This window comes from Delphinapterus leucas, chromosome 2 (assembly GCF_059928025.1).
Source record: "Delphinapterus leucas isolate spDelLeu-1000000601 "Yukka" chromosome 2, BTC_Dleu_Yukka2, whole genome shotgun sequence".
In the NCBI taxonomy this organism is placed as follows: Eukaryota; Metazoa; Chordata; class Mammalia; order Artiodactyla; family Monodontidae; genus Delphinapterus; species Delphinapterus leucas.
This window is the reverse complement of record NC_143130.1, coordinates 46,465,076-46,485,840: the sequence shown is the minus strand read 5'-3', so window position 1 is coordinate 46,485,840 and position 20,765 is coordinate 46,465,076.

Here is a 20,765-nt window from a genome sequence, read left to right as displayed (position 1 = left end):
TGAAGGAGACTTTGACCCTGCCTTTCCTCAAAGCTCTGTGGCTTTGGAAATGTGGGGGGCAAAGGAAGAAATAAAGGAGGGGCTATCACAATTTTCTGTCCTCACTGATATTGTACTGTTGGTAAGAGAGAAAGACACTTAAAAAAATATCAACCTTTGACAGGAAACATCTTGCCAGCTGTGAATTAATGAGTTGTCTTGCCTCCAGGAGACTTGATAATCCCCCTCTCAGCTGAACTGGTATCTCCTCCCACAATCTTCCTCCACTGCCCTCTGCTCCCTGGCTAAGTAATCCTACAGAATGACTGCTTGTAGACAAAAAGGAGGTTTGCAGGCCACTTCCCTCCCTGTTCTCTGGCTCTCATGTTCTGCCCCAAAGCACAGGTGTCCACTGGTCCATCTCTCCATTAGCCCAGTGTCCATTTAGCATGACTCACACACCCACCAGGGCCTCAACCGCCATTGCCAAGCGCGGTTGTGCACACACCTGCCAAGAGACTGCACTGAACCGAGACGTTAAGACACCAGCCTCGAATTGTTCTCCTTAACTGTTCCACTGCCTCCGTGTGCTCTCAGTTTTTCCCAGAGAAACTCTAATTATCTTGTAAATAGCACAATAATATTGCATTCTGTTTTTTATGTCACAAAGTCTTCATTTTTTTCAAATGTAAACAATTAAAAATTATTTCTTGATATGTTAACTCTGTTTTGGCATTTCTTTGTTTTCCAGTACTACTTTGTGAACATCAAAAAATATAGCAGTGCTCCCTGGCCTTCCTCAACCTCCAGGAGGCCCTAGAATCTGCATTCTGTACTAGGAAGGGCAAAGGCTCTGTGAGCAGGCAGGTTCTGCAGCCTTTCTGAACCTCTGCTTCTAGAGCAGGGGGTCTCCAAAAGCAATCCATTGGGTCACAGACAGAAAATATTAAAACCTCTATTATTTTTCATCTCATCCTATACAAATATAGTTTCTGTATTTGTTTTATAGTGTATATAATATGTTAATGCAATGGTGTGTGTGTGTATAATTTTAAATTTAGTAAATATTTATGGAGGTTGTATCTGGTAATTTTTAAAACAGCTTTAAATCACATATCATACAATTCATCCATTTCAAGTATACAATTCAGTAAGTTTTAGTGTGTTCAGTTGTACACCTATCACCAAGATCAATTTTAGAACATTTTCTTTACCCCAAAAAAGAAATTCCACTCCTGTTAGCTATCGCCTCTCCCAATCCCACCCCTCCCAACCCGCCAGTCCCTGGAAAACACTCATGTACTTTTTGTCTCTATACATCTTCCTATTCTTGGTATTTTATGTAAACAGAATCACATTAATGTGGCCTTTTGGGTCTGGATTCTTTCACTCAGTACCATGTTTTCAAGGTTCATCCATGTTCTAGGATGGAGCAATTCTTTATTCCTTTTTATGGCTGAATACTATTCTAATATGGATAGTATTATCATTGCTTATCATTGCTATTATGGTTAAGCAACCAAACTTTGTCATAGACCCCTCATCTGTCTAATCTATGTGTTATAGGCACTATGCACCAATGATTATATTTGAAATATTCAATAACAGGTATTAATGAACAACAAGAGATATTGTAAGTGCTGGAACTGGTTTCTGGAAGTCCACTTAGTGCTCAGGTACACCCTTCATTTGCTGAGACCCAGGGTGTTGGGGGCAAGGAATTCAGGGGGCTCAGGGCAGGCTGTTTACCAATTGTCATGGAAGTATTTCAATATTTTAACAACTGAGGTGGCCATGTGTGTGCTTTCAAGCTGACATCTCCCTGGCAGATCAGCTGTGAGGGTTAAATGAGGCCAGGCACGTGCAGGACCTGGGGGTTTTTGTTTGGAAACGTGTAGTACCCTGCCACATGTAGCAGGCACAGCTGTCAGCCTAAAGTTGCCACTCCTCGTTCCCTTCTATCTAGGACTGCTCCCTGCAGCTGAGCGAGTCCCTCTCCTAGAAGCCTACTTTGTTATTCATGTAAAGGGAGTTGTAAGGTCCTGGGCAAGCCCATTCCACTCAGACATCAAAGGGAAAATCTCTTGCCTGGTCCCCATGATCCCTTCCCTGGAAAAAGAGGAGGGCAAACCTGGCTGGAGTCTGATGGAACAGCCTGGATGGGAGGTCACTGGGAGGCAGGAAAGAAAAAAGTTCAAACAAAATCCTACCCTTTCAGGTCCCTGCTTGCCTTGCATTGACCTGTATCTCCAGAATATTCCCTGATTCCACCCAGAGACTATGGATCACCGCTCATTTTTGCCATTAAAATCTCAGAATTTAGGAGGAAAGCGAGGCCCAGGTAGAAAAAGTTACTTGTTGAAGATCACACACAGATAGCTCACTTGTGGAGAGCTGAGTTGAGGGCAGAGGTTTCCTGATTATAGGCTAGAGCTTCTTTCAATTCACCAGCCCTGCGAGAAAAGCCAGTTTAAGAGCATTGGCTGAAATGACTTCAGTTCAGTACAACAAATGATGAGCTTCATTGAATGACTTCTCCATCCATAACGGTGTACTGTGCTCAGTTTATACTCATAAAGAGATTTCACACGCCAGGGCACTTTCAGGCCTCCTTGTAACCATGTACAGCTGAAGGAGTTAGCTAGATTGGAACCAAATAATAGTTAAAGTTAGAAAATAATACTTATGAGAATGGACTCAAAGAATTTGGTCTGAAGAAGAGAAAGATGAAGGGGCACATTGATGACATTTTAGGCGTTCTAGATAACAAAGATTCGCTACAAAGGAAAGAGAGGGCAGCTGCTCGTTGCCCCAAGTTGGTGGAGGAAGAGATTGCAGCAGGGTACAGGTGGCATGTAAGTGAAAGTATGACCCTAGCAGATGAAATTTCACTGGTCGATTAGGACTTATCTTCCCAGGGGTATTTGTCATAATCTCTTTTGGTTATTTGAATGCACTGACCTGTTTGGCAGTGTTTTCTTGAAAGGAGAGGCAGGAATTGGATGCAAAGAGCAGGAGTTCCTGCTGAACGGTGTGAAGGAAGTCACAGGTCACCTGGGCCAGGGCACAGTGTCCCCTGCTCTACCCCTCTCACCTCTGTGTCATTAACTGGAATCCTGTAGGGCAGCAGTTCCCAACCTTTTTGGCACCAGGGACTGGTTTCATGGAAGACAATTTTTCCATGGATGGGGGGTGGGGGGATGGTTCAAGCGGTAATGGGAGCAATGGGGAGCGGCAGATGAAGCTTCGCTTACTTGCAGGCCGCTCACCTCCTGCTGTGCGGTCTGGTTCCTAACAGGCTGTGGATTGGTACCCGGCCTGGGGGTTGGGGACCCCTGCTGTAGGGTATCCGGCCCCTCTGGGACTCCTCAAAGTATCCAGAATCATAGGGGCTTTGAGCTACAGGGAGGAGATACCCCAGCTCCAGCTGGCTTAACCAATAAGGAGAGACATTATCTCCCATAACAGGGCATGGAGAGATAGGTCAGGACCTCAGCATGGAATGGTGAACTGCTTGTCAACACCATCCGGGCTCTGGGCTCTTCATCTCTCTGTGCAGGGTGTCTTCAGCTTTGCCTTCATCCTAAAACTTTCCTTGATGGTTGTAAGGCAGAAACCTGGAGCCATTGAGGTCACATGAGTTCTTATTCACAGAAGAGAGAAAAAATAGCCACTAGCTTCTCAGTCATGACATAAAAGCCTTTCCTTTTCACTTGATTGGGTGAAGTTAGGTCTCACACACCCTCCCTTTTTGGCCAAAATCAGTCACCAGGGAAATGCCATGAGTCAATTGGCTCTTGGCTTTTAGAGCAAAACAAGTGTGGTTGTAAGTGTGGGAATTAACTGGGATGCCCACTCTACTTCTATTCCATCAGGACAAACCTTCACACACAGTGCCTGTCTGAGTGAGGACCAAGGCTGGGGCCACAGGCTCTTGCAGTCACCACTTGAGGATGAGGTCGTTTCTGAATCCAAAATCTGTCTTCTTTCTACTAACATTTATGACATACACTGAAACTTCTATCATTCAAATAAGACCTTCACATTATTTTTTTTGCTATATCAGCACACCATCTGTGGTATTCCTTACTATTTTTCTTTAAACAAGCTCACTTTTTTTCATAAGTTTGTTTAAAAATGAAACCTTATCACCATTGGAAATAGGAAACCTGTGTCTCTTGCCAAAATTATAAGTTTGTCGTTAAAACAAATACAATGTTAATTAATTTTATCTAGATACAGATGCCTGCAAAGTTACTAAAACAGCTTCTTTTAAAAGGGAGGTTAGCAGGTGTTTGAAAGTGTTAAAGACACACCAGCACCCACAGAGATTTTCTCTTTATTCTAAGCAGATGAATGGAAAGAAATTTGAAATTAGAATAGCTTTCCCACTATATGACTGCATGTTATTTAATGACATATCTGTGTATCACATTTTAATAACCAACATGATTAACCAATAACCAAAGTAAATAACAATTTTACTTCCTCCTTCTATTTGGGTGATACTAGACCTAACTGCATCTCATGTACCATTAGTGACCTGTGCCCTACTTTTGGGGAAATGATCTATTATAGTCTGCTGCTTTCCTTCAATATTCTTCCCTCCTCTTTGGTACTCAGGTGGTAAGAGCAACTGGGAAGGTATTGACCTTGTTTGCTACACATGGGCCCATTATCAGTGATCCAACTATACATGTATTTCTTGAGCAGTTACTGTGATTCTAGAGAGTATTAGGCAGAGACCCTCCCCTCAATGTACTTGTGATCTAGGTAAAGAAAGAGGACCCAACAATTGGAATGAAGAAGGGGAAAACATGGGTCGGGTTGAGAGAGCAGTGTCTGCCCTCCCCTCCTGTAACTCAGAGGCAGTCCGAGGTGCCTGGTACACTTTGGCCCCGGGCTGATGTCCAGGGGATGAGGGGCAGGGACCTGGGTCACTACTTGGCTTCCCTGATCTGGAATGGATTTTACACCCCAGTGAAGACAGAGTCAAGAGCCCAGCACTGTCTGCTCCTCCTTCCAGCTACACTGGGATGCCAGCCAAGCCCTGAGGAGAGAGATGCTGCCTTTTCTTCTAAAACACCCTTTAATGACTGGCATAGCTAGGGGACTTTAAAGGAGCTGCGTGCTCAAGTCTCCCTGCAAAGTTCAGGAAGGCTGGCCTTTCACGGGAGCTCAGACAGACCCTGGAAGCAGGAGGAAAAGGCAGGATGTGCCTTCTGCCTTGGGTGAGCGGAGGCCTGGGGCGCCCTCTCTGTGCCTGGGAGGAAGCAGTTCATGCAGAAAGACTGTATGGAAGGGCAGTTTCATTTGCTTAGTTTTAGAAGATTCCACGGGCTGGTCCTTAGCTGGGATTGACTCCTTTGTGCTGGCATTGGTTGGTGCTCTGTGCTCATCGCAGTGGGAGGGATGCCTTTCAGAGGAGGCAAGGCAGGGCGGGGGAGTGAGTGCATACCCTGCCTGAATAATGATGAAAGTTTCAGGCTCTCTCAGAGAGTTCTTTCTCTAGGCCATCTGCAGGGACATGGGTGCCCTTTTATCCTAATGTCATTCATGTTCTAAGGCTTATTGACAGCTGACCCAGTCATGCTCAGGCCCCACACAGAACATCCACTGCTTGAATCCCACTGAATCTTCCCCTTCCTCCTACATGGGGCCATGGCCATGTTCCCCTCTCTTGGTCCCTGACCTCCTGCTTTTACATTCCCTCTGCCATCAGTTGGATTAATGATCTCTCCTTCTTGCCCCTCTGTCAGACTCAGCTTTTAAATTAGTTAGCAAAACCTGACCAGCTCAGAAGAGGGCTTCTCAGCTCTCTGTTTAGTCTTTTTATTACCTTATTAGGTAAGGAGTATGGGAGCTTCTTATTGATTTGGGTTGGGACTTGGGAAAATGTTCTACATCTTTGTGGCTGGCACCTGCCTTGGGCCCTGCTCCCCACCTCCAGTACAGCCACCCCCAACATCGGTTCTGCCTACGTGGTGAAAAGAGCACGGATCAGGGAGTTGGTAGACAGTGTGAGATTCTTGGATAAGGCAACCTCTCCAACCTTCCTGTTTCTCATCTGCTGTGTAGATGTAAATTTCACAAACTCAGGTGCACAATATGTGTAACTTAATTTTTCTATGAGAATTTGTGTTTTGAGTCCCTATTCTGCATGGTGGAAGAAATGTACTGCAAAATAATTTGGGATTTCTTGTCCTTTCACCAGGTTTGCATTTATGTTCTGGGGGACTTATCTAAAAACACCATGATTCCAAGGGCCCAATCACTCATCGAAGTCATTTGGGCATCTGCTGACCAATGACATCTGTCCTCCCCATGTGGGTCTCTGTTGTCTATACATGCAATTTCCAGAGACAGTCTGCTATCTGGAGGGTCCCTCCATCTGGAGCACTCTCCTCTCCTTCTCAGCAATTTTTGGGAGCACAGGTATCATTCTCTGACACTGTATAAGGCTTCCTCCACCCCTCCAGTGGTGTGCTGGTAAATGTTTAACAACTACCTCTGGGGGTGGGGGGTTGGAGGGTGGATGGAAGGAGGTCCTGATTTGTAGTGTTTGCCAATTTCTGGGGTGTAAACACTCCCACTATGGCTGATTTCAAGCTACTGATGATTTAACAATCAGCTCGCAAAATTCCTGTAAATGTAACAGTCAATTCTAGCTAACCAGCTCCAGCACGCCACTGTGTGACACATCTTGTAACCAGGTCTCTGAAGATGAACTGCCTCCTGGCCACAACACCAGCAGTTAAAACAGACATCTTCTTGCTCTCACACCCCTGAAATGAATCTGAGATTTTCCTACCTGCTCAGGTGCCCAGGGAGAGGGCATAGGGCCAATTTTTTTTTTTTTTTTGTGGTATGAGGGCCTCTCACTGCTGTGGCCTCTCCCGTTGCGGAGCACAGGCTCCAGACGTGAAGGCTCAGCGGCCATGGCTCACGGGCCCATCCGCTCCAAGGCATGTGGGATCTTCCTGGACCGGGGCACAAAGCCGTGTCCCCTGCATCGGCAGGCAGACTCTCAACCACTGCGCCACCAGGGAAGCCCGATAGGGCCACTTTTGCAAGGGACTCCCTATTATCAATGCTCATTGTTTCTTTTCTGACTCCTCCTTCTTCCAGCCTAGGGAACAGTTTTCTAGTTGGCAGGATGGCTTTGAGTTGGAGGTAGTAACTTCTGTTACTCAGTCCAACTCTTAAGCTTGAGTGACTTCCATTGCCAAAGGGTGCTGGCTTTTGAAATGGCTCTTTTCTCTGCTCTTTGTTACCACATCCCTCCCCTAAGCAATTAACACAAAGTAGCCTAATGATTGAGGGGAGAAAAAAGTGCCAAGAGAGAAAAGTAGTTACAAAAAAGAAAAATTCACCAGCATCTCAAAAGCATTGTTCTATTGCATCAATATAGTAGTACTTCACTATTGGGAGGAAGTCGGGAGGAATAACTGAGAAAGGATATGAGAAGAGCTTCCGGCAGAGTATGACAGAGAAGGAATTCCATGATGTGGGTTATCCTTCTCTTTCCCCTCCAGCTGAAGGAATCACAATTTCCACTGGTTTGCATTATATTGAGTCAAGCATGGCTCCTGTGGCATCAACAGCCCCATCTCCTTCCCCTCCTTCACCCCGAGGATATGGCACTACTTGGGGTCAGAATGGACATTGTGCCTTTCCACTTGGAAGTTAAGGAAGAAACACCCATCTTCTCAAGTATTTACAGATCTCGTGTACAGCATATTTTAGCTAAAGAAATTAAGGAGTAAGTGACAATGCCATAGAGGGGTTAGTACATGTTTAAATTGTTTAAGACTCTATTTTAGATCTCATTGAATGCTAGAGTGAAAGGTATGTTAATGAGGACACCATCCATTTTAAAGGACTTGCCACCGTCTTGCTTTCTGTCTGGTTAACTGGGTTTTATTTGTTTGTTTGTTATTTTTACATCTTTATTGAAGTGTAATTGCTTTACAATGGTGTGTTAGTTTCTGCTTTATAACAAAGTGAATGAGTTATACATATACATATGTTCCCATATCTCTTCCCTCCTGCGTCTCCCTCCCTCCCACCCTCCCTATCCCACCCCTCTAGGTGGTCACAAAGCACCGAGCTGATCTCCCTGTGCTATGTGGCTTCTTCCCATTAGCTATCTATTTTACGTTTGGTAGTGTATATATGTCCATACCACACTCTCACTTTGTCACAGCTTGCCCTTCCCCTTCCCCATATCCTCAAGTCCATTCTATAGTAGGTCTGTGTCTTTATTCCTGTCTTACCCGTAGGTTCTTCATGACACTTTTTAAAATTAAATTCCATATATATGTGTTAGCATACAGTATTTGTCTCTCTCTTTCTGACTTACTTCACTCTGTATGACAGACTCTAGGTTCATCCACCTCATTACAAATAACTCAATTTCATTTCTTTTTATGGCTGAGTAATATTCCATTGCATATATGTGCCACATCTTCTTTATCCATTCATCTGTTGATGGACACTTAGGTTGCTTCTATGTCCTAGCTGTTGTAAATAGAGCTGCAATGAACATTTTGGTACATGCCTCTTTTTGAATTATGCTTTTCTCAGGGTATCTGCCCAGTAGTGGGATTGCTGGGTCATATGGTAGTTCTATTTGTAGTTTTTTAAGGAACCTCCATACTGTTCTCCATAGTGGCTGAGCCAATTCACATTCCCACCAGCAGTGCAAGAGTGTTCCCTTTTCTCCACACCCTCTCCAGCATTTATTGTTTCTAGATTTTTTGATGATGACCATTCTGACTGGTGTGAGATGATATGTCATTGTAGTTTTGATTTGCATTTCTCTAATGATTAATGATGTTGAGCATTCTTTCATGTGTTTGCTGGCAGTCTGTATATCTTCTTTGGAGAAATGTCTATTTAGGTCTTCTGCCCATTTTTGGATTGGGTTGTTTGGTTTTTTGTTACTGAACTGCTTGTAAATTTTGGAGATTAATCCTTTGTCAGTTGCTTCATTTGCAAATATTTTCTCCCATTCTGAGGGTTGTCTTTTGGTCTTGTTTATGGTTTCCTTTGCTGTTCAAAAGCTTTGAAGTTTCATTAGGTCCCATTTGTTTATTTTTGTTCTTATTTCCATTTCTCTAGGAGGTTGGTCAAAAAGGATCTTGCTGTGATTTATGTCATAGAGTGTTCTGCCTATGTTTTCCTCTAAGAGTTTGATAGTTTCTGGCCTTACATTTAGGTGTTTAATCCATTTTAAGCTTATTTTTGTGTATGGTGTTAGGGAGTGACCTAATCTCATACTTTTACTTGTACCTGTCCAGTTTTCCCAGCACCACATATTGAAGAGGCTGTCCTTTCTCCACTGCATATTCCTGCCTCCCTTATCAAAGATAAGGTGACCATATGTGCGTGGGTTTATCTCTGGGCTTTCTATCCTGTTCCTTTTATCTGTATTTCTGTTTTTGTGCCAGTACCATACTGTCTTGATTACTGTAGCTTTGTAGTATAGTCCGAAGTCAGGGAGCCTGATCCTCCACCTGCATTTTTCGTTCTCAAGATTGCTTTGGCTATTCGGGGTCTTTTGTGTTTCCATACAAATTGTAAAATGTTTTGTTCTAGTTCTGTGAAAAATGCCAGTGGTAGTTTGATAGGGATTGCATTGAATCTGTAGATTGCTTTGGGTAGTATAGTCACTTTCACAATGTTGATTCTTCCAATCCAAGAACATGGTATATCTCTCCATCTATTTGTATCATCTTTAATTTGTTTCATCATTGTCTTATAATTTTCTGCATACAGGTCTTTTGTCTCCTTATGTAGGTTTATTCCTAGATACTTTATTCTTTTTGTTGCAATGGTAAATGGGAATGTTTTCTTGATTTCACTTTCAGATTTTTCATCATTAATGTATAGGAATGCCAGAGATTTCTGTGCATTAATTTTGTATCTTGCTACTTTACCAAATTCATTGATTAGCTCTAGTAGCTTTCTGGTAGCATCTTTAGGATTCTCTATGTATAGTATCATGTCATCTGCAAACAGTGACAGATTTACTTATTTTCTGATTTGGATTCCTTTTATTTCCTTTTCTTCTCTGATTGCTGTGGCTAAAACTTCCAAAACTATGTTGAATAAGAGTGGTGAGAGTGGGCAACCTTGTCTTGTTCCTGATCTTAGTGGAAACGCTTTCAGTTTTTCACCATTGAGGACGATGTTGGCTGTGGGTTTGTCATATATGGCCTTTATTATGTTGAGGAAAGTTCCCTCTATGCCTACTTTGTGCAGGGTTTTTATCATAAATGGGTGTTGAATTTTGTCGAAAGCTTTCTCTGCATCTATTGAGATGATCATATGGTTTTTATTCTTCAATTTGTTAATATGGTGTATCACATTGATTGATTTGCGTATATTGAAGAATCCTTGCATTCCTGGAATAAACCCCACTTGATCATGGTGTATGATCCTTTTAATGTGCTGCTGGATTCTGTTTGCTAGTATTTTGTTGAGGATTTTTGCATCTATGTTCATCAGTGATATTGGCCTGTAGTTTTATTTCTTTGTGACATCCTTGTCTGGTTTTGGTATCAGAGTGATTGTGGCCTTGTAGAATGAGTTTGGGAGTGTTCCTCCCTCTGCTATATTTTGGAAGAGTTTGAGAAGGATAGGTGTTAGCTCTTCTCTAAATGTTTGATAGAATTCGCCTGTGAAGCCACCTGGTCCTGGGCTTTTGTTTGTTGGAAGATTTTTAATCACAGTTTCAATTTCAGTGCTTGTGATTGGTCTGTTCATATTTTCTATTTCTTCCTGATTCAGTCTTGGCAGCTTGTGTATTTCAAAGAATTTGTCCATTTCTTCCAGGTTGTCCATTTTATTGGCATAGAGTTGCTTGTAGTAATCTCTCATGATCTTTTGTATTTCTGCAGTGTCAGTTGATACTTCTCCTTTTTCACTTCTAATTCTACAGATTTGAATCTTCTCCCTTGTTTTCTTGATGAGTCTGGCTAATAGTTTATCAATTTTGTTTATCTTCTCAAAGAACCAGCTTTTAGTTTTATTGATCTTTGCTATCATTTCCTTTATTTCTTTTTCTTTTGTTTCTGATCTGATCTTTATGATTTCTTTCCTTATGTGAACTTTGGGGTATTTTTTGTTCTTCTTTCTCTAATTGCTTTAGGTGCAAGGTTAGGTTGTTTATTCCAGATGTTTCCTGTTTCTTAAGGTAGGATTGTATTGCTATAAAATTCCCTCTTAGAACTGCTTTTGCTGCATCCCATAGGTTTTGGGTCATCGTGTCTCCATTGTCATTTGTTTCTCGGTATTTTTTGATTTCCTCTTTGATTTCTTCAGTGATCACTTCATTATTAAGTAGTGTATTGTTTAGCCTCCACGTGTTTGTATTTCTTACAAATCTTTTCACGTAATTGATATCTACTCTCATAGCATTGTGGTCGGAAAATATACTTGATACAATTTCAATTTTCTTAAATTTACCAAGGCTTGATTTGTGACCCAAGATATGATCTATCCTGGAGAATGTTCCATGAGCACTTGAGAAAAATATTTATTCTGTTGTTTTTGGATTGAATGACCTCTAAATATCAATTAAGTCCATCTTGTTTAATGTATCATTTAAAGCTTGTGTTTCCTTATTTATTTTCATTTTGGATGATCTGTCCATTGGTGAAAGTGGGGTGTTAAATTCCCCTGCTATGAATGTGTTACTGTCTATTTCCCCTTTTATGGCTGTTAGTATTTGCCTTATGTATTGAGGTGCTCCTTTGTTGGGTGCATAAATATTTACAATTGTTATATCTTCTTCTTGGATTGATCCCTTGATCATCATGCAGTGTCCTTTTTTGTCTCTTCTCATAGTCTTTATTTTAAAGTCTATTTTGTCTGATATGAAAATTGCTACTCCAGCTTTCTTTTGGTTTCCATTTGCATGGAATATCTTTTTCTATCCCCTCACTTTCAATCTGTATGTGTCTCTAGGTCTGAAGTGGGTCTCTTGTAGACAGCATATATATGGGTCTTGTTTTTGTATCCATTCAGCCAGTCTGTGTCTTTTAGTTGGAGCATTTAAACCATTTACATTTAAGTTAATTATCGATATTTATGTTCCTATTCCCATTTTCTTAATTGTTTTGGGTTTCTTATTATAGGTCTTTTCCTTCTCTTGTGTTTCTTGCCTAGAGAAGATCCTTTAGCATTTGTTGTAAAGCTGGTTTGGTGGTGCTGAACTCTCTCAGCTTTTGCTTGTCTGTAGATTTTAATTTCTCCATCAAATCTGAATGAGATCCTTGCTGGGTAGAGTAATCTTGGTTGTAGGTTTTTCTCCTTTATCACTTTAAATATGTCCTGCCAGTTCCTTCTGGCTTTCAGAGTTTCTGCTGAAAGATCAGCTGTTAACCTTATGGGGATTCCTTTGTGTTTTATTTGTTGTTTTTCCTTGCTGCTTTTAATATGTTTTCTTTGTATTTAATTTTTGACAGTTTGATTAATATGTGTCTTGGTGTGTTTCTCCTTGGATGTATCCTGTATGGGACTCTCTGTGCTTCCTGGACTTGATTAACTATTTCCTTTCCCATATTAGGGAAGTTTTCAACTATAATCTCTTCAAATATTTTCTTAGTCCCTTTTTCTCTTCTTCTTCTGGAACCCCTATAATTCCAATGTTTGTGTGTTTAATGTCGTCACAGAGGTCTCTGAGACTATCCTCAGTTCTTTTCATTTTTTTTTCTTTATTTTGCTCTGCAGTAGTTATTTCCACTACTTTATCTTCCAGGTCACTTATCCGTTCTTCTGCCTCAGTTATTCTGCTATTGATCCCATCTAGAGTATTTTTAATTTCATTTATTGTGTTGTTCATTGTTGTTTGTTTCATCTTTAGCTCTTCTAGGTCCTTGTTAAATGTTTCTTGCATTTTCTCTATCATAGTTCCAAGATTTTGGATCATCTTTACTATCATTATTCTGAATTCTTTTTCAGGTAGACTGCCTATTTCCTCTTCATTTGTTAGGTCTGGTGGGTTTTTATCTTGCTCTTTAATCTGCTGTGTGTTTTTCTGTCTTCTCATTTTGCTTATCTTACTGTGTTTGGGGTCTCCTTTTTGCAGGCTGCAGGTTCATAGTTCCCGTTGTTTTTGGTGTCTGTCCTCAGTGGCTAAAGTTGGTTCAGTGGCTTGTGTATGCTTCCTGGTGGAGGGGACTAGTGCCTGTGTTCTGGTGGATGAGGCTGGATCTTGTCTCTCTGGTGGGCATGTCCACGTCTGGTGGTGTGTTTTGGGGTGTCTGTGGCCTTATTATGATTTTAGGCAGCCTCTCTGCTAATGGGTGGGGTTGTGTTCCTGCCTTGCTCGTTGTTTGGCATAGGGTGTCCAGCACTGTAGCTTGCTGGTCATTGAGTGAAGCTGGGTGTTGGTGTTGAGATGGAGATCTCTGGGAGATTTTCACCATTTGATATTATGTGGAGCTGGGAGGTCTCTAGTGGACCAGTGTCCTGAAGTTGGCTCTCTCACCTCAGAGGCACAGCACTGACTGCTGGCTGCAGCACCAAGAGCCTTTCATCCGCATGGCTCACAATAAAAGGGAGAAAGAGTAGAAAGAAAGAAAGAAGAAGAGAGAGAGAGAGAGGAAGAAAGAAAGAAAGAAAGAAAGAAAGAGGATAATAGAAAATAAAGTAAGGTAAAATAAAATAAAGTTATTAAAATAAAAAATAAGTATTAAAACTTTTTTTAAAAAAGTAAAAAAAAAAAAAAAACAGACAGAACCCTAGGACAAATGGTGAACGCAAAGCTATACAGACAAAATCTCACACAGAAGCATACACATACACACTCACAAAAACAGGAAGAGAGGAAAAATAATAAATCTTGTTCTCAAAGTCCACCTTCTCAATTTGGGATGATTCGTTGTCTATTCAGGTATTCCACAGATGCAGGGCACATCAAGTTGATTGGGGATATTTAATCCACTGCTTCTGAGGCTTCTGGGAGAGATTTCCCTTTCTCTTCTTTGTTCGCACAGCTCCCGGGGTTCAGCTTTGGATTTGGCCCCACCTCTGCGTGTAGGTCACCTGAGGGCGTCTGTTCTCTCAGACAGGACGGGGTTAAAGGAGCTGCTGATTCGGAGGCTCTGGCTCACTCGGGCCACGGGGAGGGAGGGGTACGGAGTGCAGGGCGAGCCTGTGGCGTCAGAGGCCGACGTGACGTTGCACCAGCCTGAGGCGCGCTGTGCGTTCTCCCGGGGAAGTTGTCCCTGGATCCCGGGACCCTGGCAGTGGCGGGCTGCATAGGCTTCCCAGAAGCGGGGTGTGGATAGTGACCTGTGCTCGCACACAGGCTTCTTGGTGGCGGCAGCAACAGCCTTAGCGTCTCTTGCCTGTCTCTGGGGTCCGCGCTGTTAGCCGCGGCTCACGCCCGTCTCTGGAGCTCCTTTAAGCAGCGCTCTTAATCCCCTCTCCTCGCGCACCAGGAAACAAAGAGGGAAGAAAAAATCTGTTGCCTCTTTGGCAGGTGCAGACTTTTCCCTGGACTCCCTCCCGGCTAGCCGTGGCACACTAGCCCCTTCAGGCTGTGTTCACGCCGCCAACCCCAGTCCTCTCCCTGCGCTCCGACCGAAGCCGGAGCCTCAGCTCCCAGCCCTGCCCACCCCGGCGGGTGAGCAGACAAGCCTCTCAGGCTGGTGAGTGCTGGTCGGCACCGATCCTCTGTGCGGGAATCTCTACGCTTTGTTCTCCGCACCCCTGTTGCTGCGCTCTCCTCCGCGGCTCCTGGTTAACTGGGTTTTTGACCTCAGCCTCCCTGCTAGATGCACATCCCTGAGGACAGGACTAGCACAGAACTGTGTTAGTGGTTAGAAAATGGCTGCTGAGTTATTTTCTTGATTCCTGGGTTTCATTATGGATTCCCCCTATAAGAAGCTACCCACTCAAGAAAGAGGTGGAAAATGTATATTTCCTCAATATCGCATTGCTTGACTCTTGGCGTATATCTATCAGGATCTATCATTTCTACAGATTCTAGTCTAAATGATCTGTACAGGGAATGCTAATTGCTCTTTGGGGGAAGGGATTGGAACATGATATCCCATTCTGGCTTCATTCAGAGTCTTTGAACATGGAGATGCCTTTCAAATTCCATAGAACGTGGCTACCTTTAGAAACAGAGGTGGTCCTTGGAAGCCCACGGGGCCTTTCTTTACCCTAGCATGGGAAAGAAGTGAGATTTCAGTTTGTCTCATCCCCTGCAACACAGACACTCAGCATGGCTTCTTTTGATCTTGGGAAGATGGAAGTGAGGAGGAAAACTAGGCAGAGTGAATTGGAGATCATTGGTTGGCAATGAGCTCCACCACATCAACATTCATGTTCGATTTTGTGAGTACCAGCTGACTGCAACCCGGGGTAGGTCCTTGAGGAAAATAGCATGGCCAGATTCCAGCCTGCAACTCAGATCAAATGCAAGACCAGGATCTTGGCATGGGGAAATAACCAAAGGGGCTCTCAATACTAACCTTTTTTTCCTTTCAAGAAAAACTGACTGGATATCTTTTCAGCTATGAGATATCTGGAGACTGGAATGGAAGAAGCAGGCTCTGTAAATCTTGCTGCAGATTCTATCAGAGTTTTGAGTCTCAATCTCTATGACTGTGGTGGTATGAAAAGATTTTGCAGGATTCACAAACAGCATGTTTCTAGTTATCCTGCCCCTCCCACTCCCCTTAAGAAACTTTTTAGTCCTTTCCCATTTAAACTAACCTGTGAGGCATCTATTGCCTTAATAAGGGGTTGGTAGGGCAGAAAAGCAGAGGGAAAAGTTTAAAAGCTTGGATTTTTGAGTATCAAAATTCAAGGCCTTGGAGGATGATTGATTACCAGAAGCAATTCCCCCCACCCCCCGACTAAATAAAAATCCTATGAGTTGGAAGAGGGAAAAGAGAGAATCAAAGAGTGGGTGAAACACAGAGGTAAACTCTAGTGTGGGTTCTAAGAAGGTATCTTGAGTTCCCGTCAATCATTCCAGGGTGGGGTAACATCATTATGGAACCCCAGGTAGGTTAGAGGATGCTTCAAGAACAATTGTTTCTTACTGCTAGACTGGAGCCTGGGGAATTGGCAAGTCTGTAGAATCCCCTTGAGGCCAGTGTGGCATGGAAAGGAGTAGATTAGAAATGGCTGCTTGGCATTTCTTTAGGCAGAAACATCCTGGATCAGTCTTAGAGTTTTACTTAGACTCTAATCTTAGAGTCTAGAGTCTCTTAGAGCTTCCAGGAATGGTAGACAGCAGCTGAAATTCCTTAGAGCCCCAGAAAAGAGTGTGGAAGTAGCTGAGAGCCAGCCTTGAAGAACCCAGTGATGGGGATGAGGGAATGTAAGATGACCTTACTTCAGTCTCTACCTTGCAGCAGATGTGTTTTCCTTGTAGAAGATTAAGAAGTGGTGACTGCAATTTCTTGAAAAATCCAGACTAATCTTTGCCCAGGGACACTTTCCAGCCCTTTGACTTGTGACCTTCTCCTGGTAGAATTTCCACCTCTTAACCCCTTCATCCTCAGAAAGCGTGTAGTGTGATGTTCTAGGTCTGCACTGTGCGGTGTAGTAGCCACTAGATGCAAGTGACCATTTAAGTTAATTATAATCAAATTAAATTAAAAATTTAGTTCCTCACTTGCACTAGCCACATTCTGAGTGCTCAAAACCCACATGTGGCTAGTGGCTACTATATTGAACCGCACAGTATAGAGCTGTTTCCAGCTCTATACTGTGCTGTTCACTGTGCTATATCACTGGAAGTTCTATTGATCAGTGCTATGGCCTTTGTCACTACTTCTGCTAAGACAATGACCACTAACGACCTCCTTTGCCCCCGACACCCATACACCCACCCACAAGCGGGTTGAGTCCAGAGAATTCTGTCACCAGCCTCTGAGCTGGCATTTTCCTGGATGTGGCCATGTTCAATTAGTGGTGTTCTTTTGCTGACACTTCCTAGTCTCCATGCTGCTCTCACCACCATCACCACCAGAGCCCACAGAGTTGTGAGTGACATGATGTTAAGAGATCCTCCCAGAGGCTGGTTGTCCTGGTCAAACAGGAATAGGAGGCTCCCCATTCAGAATCTAGATTTTCATCAATTTCAAGAATCCGCCATTCCCATCAAAACTATCAACTGGTATCAAGTCTCCTAAGACTAGAAAAGGAGAGGCCAGCACCCTCCGTTGGAGACAGAAGTCACAGAGGATGGTGCTTGGACCCCGGCCCCACCCATTCTTAGCAGGGGCTGTGAACACCTCCTTTCTTTTCTGAAAAATGAGATAACTATACCCGCCTTATAAAATTGATTGTGGGGATAAATGTAAAATACCGAGGACAATGGCTGTGATATAATTGAGCCTCAGTAAATAACAGCTGCTATTTTTATTTCTCAGCTGCCCTCTGGGATAATCTGTACTTTTAGGGTAGAGCAGTAAGAGGGAGGAAATACAGCAGTAGCTCCCTGCACCACAGGTCACTCGATCTTGCCATCTGGCATAATGAGAAATCATCCTGCTTAATTTATGAAAACTGCCTCATGCTTCAGGCTCCACCTGGTTTACTCTGGTGGGTGTTGGGCTTTTTTCAGGTGTGGTGGTGGCCTCATGTGCCTGGATGGGTGCATTTAAAAGCAATCCTTGGGGTCTGCCTTGAGGGTCTTTTGGAGAAGGAAACCCAAATGTCTTTTCAGAAGAGTTGAACACAGGGTACATGTATACAATGGGATATTACTCAGCCATCAAAAAGAATGAAATAATGCCATTTTTTAGCAACATGGATAGATCTAGAGATTATCATACTAAGTGAAGTCAGACAGAGAAAGACAAATATTATGATATCACTTATATGTGGAATCTAAAAAATAGTACAAATGAACTTATTTACAAAGCAGAAATAGACTCATAGACATAGAAAACTAATTTATGGTTACCAAAGGGAAAGGGGAAGGAAGGGTAAATTGAGAGTATGGGATTAACAGAGCACACTACCATATATAAAATAAATAAACAACAAGGATTTATTGTATAGCACAGAGAACTATATTCAGTATCTTGTAATAAACTATAATGGAAAAGAATAAAGAAGAATATAGGTAAATACATATATGTATGTATAACCGAATCACTTTGGTGTCCACTTGAAACTAACACAATATTGTAAATTAACTATACTTCAATTAAAAAAATTATCAGCCCAGAGTGACTTATGTAGATTAGGCTAAAAGGAGATGGCAGAATAATAAGACACTTTCAGTTCTAGTCTTCCTTATGTAATCTTAGGCGCAATTTGGTCAATCCTAGATGATGTGTATTGTTAGAGTGACTCTGAGTATCAGACCTTCCCCCGGCAATGTTGTCTCCCTTTTTAGGCTACTGGACAGGTAATTGACTTAATGCATTAAAAAAATTTAATGTACTTTTTATGTATAAGATGTTATCTTAAGCACTGTCAGGACTAAAGAATTAAAAAAGATATTGTCTGTAAGGAATATATCTGAATAAAGAATATAACATATGGACCCAAACATGATTAATACAGTGAGTATAAGTGCTGTGAGAGCAAAGGATTGTGGAATCTAGTGAGAAACCATCACTCCTGGTGAAGTAGTGGAGGAAATGTGGATCAGTGGACTCTCCACTGACTCACCACTGAACTTGCTAGTGCATTAAGCCCCTCCCAGCCCAGCGTCTGCCTGTGAGGCCCCAGTGGAGGGGCCAACCTGGATTTGAAAGATGCTTTAATATGATCATCCCGGGGATAACAGGGATTGGTAAGACATCACATGGGAACTATTATGTGAACTAGATATTGAGCCATTGGCAAAAAGCCAAGCTTAATGAACTAATCATAGAGAGCACCAAGGTTTCTATAATATTTGTGCTTGATGTTAAAAGATGGGTGGGATTTAAACCAAGGGAGGCAGTGACGTTATAACAGGGATGTCAGGTCAAAAGAATTGAAGCTAAGTGCCCAACCATGTTCTATATGCAGGTCATGATGGGGAAAAGATTAGAGGTTGGCCAAGAACTTAATTTCTGATCACCAGGGATCCTGAAGGCCCAAACCCTGCCATGTGATGGTATTAAATACCTCGTTCCTTTGTTTGCACCACACCCCTTTATTTAGGGTAGAGGTTAAGAAATGTAATTTCTGGATCATACTATATGAGCATTTAAAATTTTAATAGACATTGGCAAATTGTCTTCTGGAATGACCATACTAATTTATACCCTAGCAGCATATGAGAAAGCCAGTTACCCTATGCCCTCACACGAAATAATATCAAAAAAAATATTTACCATCCTGATAGGTCAAGATGGTCTTTGATTTTTTTTTTTTTTTTTTGCAGTACGCGGGCCTCTCACTGTTGTGGCCTCTCCCATTGCGGAGCAACAGGCTCCGGACGCGCAGGCTCAGTGGCCATGGCTCACGGGCCCAGCCGCTCCATGGCATGTGGGATCTTCCCGGACTGGGGCACGAACCCGTGTCCCCTGCATTGGCAGGTGGACTCTCAACCACTGTGCCACCAGGGAAGCCCAGTCTTTGATTTTTAAAAGATTTTTATTTCCTTGACTACTAGTGAGATTGAACACTTATAGGACATTTGTGTTTCCTCTTTTATGAACTTCCCATTCATGTTATTTGCTTGGTTTTCTATCAGGTTTACTGAGACAAGGATGGGAATGGCAGCCCCTGTATTTGCGTAATTCAGCAGTTCTGGTTGTTTCTCTTTTTTGTGTCAATAGGTAGGGATTCATTATATATTCTGACAGTAATTCTTTGTCATTTATAGCTATTTCAAATATTCTATTCTCTTTAGATTTTGTATATGCTGTTTTAGATTGCACAGATACTTTAATTTTGAAATAGTTAAATCTATCAATTTTTTTTTTTTTTTTTGCGGTATGCGGGCCTCTCACTGTTGTGGCCTCTCCCATTGCGGAGCACAGGCTGCGGACACGCAGGCTCAGCGGCCATGGCTCACGGGACCAGCCGCTCCATGGCATGTGGGATCTTCCCGGACCGGGGCACGAACCCGCATCCCCTGCATCTGCAGGCGGACTCTCAACCACTGCGCCACCAGGGAAGCCCTATCAATTTTTTTATTTACAGATTTTTGCATTTCGGATCTTTTAAGGAAATCCCCAAACCATGAGTCTGTTCTCCTGTTTTATCTTCATAGTTTTTTTAACAGTTTTAACTATGTAAACCATGTAGGGTATGTATTCTTCACTGGTGAGAGGCAGTGAGTCAAATTCATTTCCAGATTGTCTCCTCAAACCATTAGTTGAATAGTCAAGCATTTCCCCAGTCATTTGCAATACTCTTCTTTAATATAGTCTAAGTCCCCCAATATATTCCAGTGTCTGTATATAGTTGCTCTTCTGAGTCTTTGATCTATTTATCTGGTCCTGTACAAATGCTGCACCTTTTTAAGTACTAGAGCTTTATTAACATGTTGATTTTTGAGAAGGCTACTCTTCCTGCATTGCAGTTTTAAATTTTTATGTTCAGAATTACCATGGCTATTCTTGAGCACTCCCATTTGAATTTTGTAATCAGTTTTTGAATTTCCATAAAAACTCCTATTGAGATTTTCTTGGTGATTGCATTGCAATCATTTCAGGAAAAACATCACATTTTTCAAGTAGTTAGTCATCCAATCTTGGAATATGGTAGGACTCTCTATTTTTCAAGTTATTATCTTTGTCTTTGAAGATGGCTTTACAGTTTTTCTTTAAATAAATAATAGACATTTCTGTTAGGCATTT